We start from the raw sequence: 4,148 nt of genomic DNA, 5'->3' as shown, positions 1-4,148 counted from the left end.
TTTGACTTGTACTGGATTGTGAAGGAATGTCTGCCAGTCCCTGGCTGGAGCAATTACTTACTGATGCAAAAACCTCCATGCTTTCCTTTCCTCTGGCAAGGAGGACTACAACATCGGAGGTAACTGTTGTGTGACCCTGGGAACAGGAGTGATCATAATGAACAGATGACTGACCTCAGTTCCCAGATGATCTAAAATGGACATTTAATGTGAGTAAGAAGTAAAATTTTGTTGGTTCCTGAGTGTTGGTGGCAAGAATATTACCTAGCATATCATAACACACAGAATATCTCATTGTGGTTTTAATTTGCTTTTTCCTGCTTACTAATGAGACTGCACATCTTCTGATGTTTTGTCTGGCTATTTTTTTTATTTCATAAAATGCTCGTTTGTTTATTTATTTAAACCATCTTTCAATGGGTCTCTTTGTCTTTCTCTTATTGATTTCTAGAAGTTCTTTAGACATTTTGGATTCTCATCTTGTGTCAGTTTTGTTTCAATCCCATTACACAGTTTATGGTTTTCTTTTAATGGTTCTTAAAACTTTTATCTTAGAAAATTTCAAGCACACAAAGGAGAATATTACAATAAGCCTCCTTGTAGCCATAACCAGCTTCTACAATTACGGATTCATAGTCAACCTTTTTTGCATCTGTAATCTCTACCCATTCCTCCCACCCCTGGATTATTATGAAGAAAATGCCAGACATCCTATAGTTTTATCTATGTATCTCTAAAGATAAGAACTCCTTGCGATTTGGAGGCCCAGTGTTATGTGAGGGTCTCTGTTCCAATCCCCCAACCTGTATAGGCTGAAGGCTTTCCCTCTTCCCCCTTAAACCTCAGCTGTAGACTTCCAGGGAGAGTTTGTGTCTCAGCTAATCAGATGACTAAACACACTTAAAGACTATTTTTCCATTGTATTATGCTAAAAGCACTAGAAATAATTTAGTTTGGCATGTATGCATGTTGTTTAGACATGTACTACTAAGTATGTATTATGTGTGCATGATTTTTACATGTGTGTGTTTATCACTATCCGTTTAATCTATAAGCTTCTAAGAGGTATGAACTATTTCTATTCGCCATGTTTTAAGTAATACCCAGCCCAATGTGATTCAGAAATAAATGTATAATAAACTCTATTTGATGAAAATAAAAGTCCTGGTGATTATTAGGACATCATGAGGAAAATGAACTCAAATTGTGACTTGATTTTCATAGGCAATTCTAAAGGACACATAAGAACTTTATCTTACATAGAATAAAATGTGGAATTTTCCCCATTTTATTGATTTCCGTTTTCTTTCTTTCATACTTATTCTAGGTAGTCTATGCATTGTATATTCAGAACTGTTTTTGAAAGGCATGTAACTCAAAATATATGGTTGTACTAGGAATAAATACACTATGCTGATATTGCCACTATAGAAGATTCTGGGAAGAACATTCTATTATTCAATCCCTTAAAATATGTCATCCTATTGAGTTGCTTCTTCTAAGACATTCATGTACAGTGTGCTCTGTCTTTTAGAGTTTAACAAAATTCCATTTTCATACCTCTCTAAACACACCATTTTCATTGTTATTTTAAAACTTACCATTAGTGATTTCTGTCCTATTTTGTTTTGTATAAATATCTATATACAATAATGTTATGTTAATTAAAAATAAATATAACTGATTTGTTATTGTTCTATTATCTTTCACTTAAACAAGGGGAAAGGAAGATTAAGTAGCTAAGAGTGTACTAAAGAGTAACTGAAAAGACCAAAACAGGACCATTGGCTTTTTCTACCTATTCTTCTTTGGCTTCTGCCTTTTCGTGTCCTATGTATAGCTGCCATCATGTGCTGCTCTGTCTTTTCTTCTCAGGGCCTGCTTGACACATTTGATCCAGAAAAGCTTCTTCCTCCTTTCTAACCACTGTTTGCTCAGTCAGAGCTGGTGTGCCTATAGATCTTCACACCCTTATTCCATGGCTACCTGTCAGGGATAAGATGTATTTTATATATATATATATATATATACATACACACACACACACATATACATACACACACATACAGGTTGCTGCTCTGTTGCTCAGGCTGGGGTGCAGTGGCACCATCATAGCTCATTGCAGCCTTGAACTCCTGGACTCAAGCGATCCTCCTGCCTCTGCCTCCTAAAGCACTGGCGTTACAGGTGTGAGCACCATGCCCAGCTGTGGTGTCCTTTTGATCCTTGTGTTTGGCCTTCTTGACTAATCCATTGCTCTCAGACTTCTAGCAGAAGCCCATTCTCTGGAGGTAAACTGCCAGGAATCCTATGGGGTGGAAGGGGATTCTCTGAGCTCTTAAACCTGGTCCTAAAGTGCTTCCTTGGCTACTTTATGTTTAACAACAGATTGCTGGTGATACTGATGAAACTCTTCTTTTGTTTTAATATCTGACAAATGTCTTGCTAATCTTAATTACCAGAGCAACTCTAGGGAACAGTGAATCTTCAAACACAAGATATTAATATGCTTTCCTTCACGTCAGTGTTCCTTTTATCTATACCTCTAGTAAAACATTTGTTCCATTTGATGCCAAAGATCTGCCCTTTCTTTAATTAATTTTGAATACTACACATGTTAGATTTTCCCCCATCATTCATATTTTCTCCAAATTGTTCATCTTGGGACGAATTTAAGTAATTTGTACACGTCCTTAGTTTAAAATGGGTTTTGTACATTCACTGAATATTTTGAAGAAAAACCAGCCATTGCATGACAAATGTATGTCTTCTAGAATTTTTATTTCTAAACTCCATGGAACACTTCTGTGTGACTTTCCGTAATATCTAATCTCAGGCAAAAATGACTTACTGTATTAGTCTGTTTTCACACTGCTGATAAAGACATACTCGAGACTGGGCAATTTACAAAAGAAAGAGGGTTAATTGGACTTACAGTTCCATATGGCTAGGGGAGGGCCTCACAATCATGGCGGAAGGCCAGGAGGAGCAAGTCACATCTTATGTGGACGGCGGCAGGTAAAGAGAGCTTATGCAGGAAAACTTCCCCTTATAGTAACCATCAGATCTCGTCAGACTTACTATCATGGGAACAGCATGGGAAAGACCTGCCCCCATGATTCAATTACCTCCCACGGGGTCCCTCCCACAACATGTGGGAATTCCAGCCAAACCATATCAATTACATTGCTCTATGACTCAGCTGATTCATTTCAAAACGACTGTTTCTGAGGTGTGTCAATAGAGATGGAAGGTGCTGGACATAATGAACTGCCAGTTTCCCCCTAGTTCTGACTCTTGCCTGCAGAGCCCTAACATTGCTTACATATGCACTGCTCTTTCACATGAAGGAACAGCGCAGACATCAACTAATATGCTTCCTACTGCCTTCTTTCTGCCACGCTCCCAGAAACCCCAAAGCTCTTTGGAGCATCCAGGGGATTTCACAGGTCTGTAAAGAAGAACAACCTGTAAACTGGGCTTGGTGATTCTGTGGGGATACAAACCAACATAATACATATGTAATGGAATAAACTACAGCATTAGCCAGTTCAGAGTCTTAAAGCTGAGCTTATTAGAAGAAGGAGCGTTACAACTCAAATAAACTAATAGGCTGGGGATCCTAGATGGAGAGGAATCTACCCAGAATCCTCCTCAATTCAGCCCCGAGCTTTTTTTCCCGAGGGCCTTCTTTGTACAGAGTTTAAGGTTAGAGACTTTTAACCTTTCTTTCACATGTGGACGGAAAGACAAACTCTAAAACCTTAAGGGGCGCTATTAAATCAAATTCCACAAATTAAATACTTGTCCGGAGATGAACAATTCAGAGTACAGCAGTTATTGCAGGCTAAATCCAAGCATATGACATAATTTAGAAATCTACCAGTGTGTCTCCAGAGAATGCATTCTCATTTTTCCATAAAATAATACATGCCTATCAAATCCATCTAACATTATCGAATCCATCACTTTTTAAGACATGAAGTTGTTGTAGCTGAAGCTTTTAAGCATGCCCTCACATATAGTTCTTACAAATGGACTTAAGGGCTGATCTGGAGGCACGCCCCCAATTCCCATGTTTATCTTTAAAGAACAATCCAGCTGTATCTGAAATAATTGTCCTCCTCAACAGAGTGCGCAGTGTAGGG

This window comes from Rhinopithecus bieti, unplaced genomic scaffold, assembly GCF_001698545.2.
Source record: "Rhinopithecus bieti isolate Rb0 unplaced genomic scaffold, ASM169854v2 scaffold_13174, whole genome shotgun sequence".
Lineage (NCBI taxonomy): Eukaryota > Metazoa > Chordata > Mammalia > Primates > Cercopithecidae > Rhinopithecus > Rhinopithecus bieti.
Note: the sequence above shows the minus strand (reverse complement) of the source record.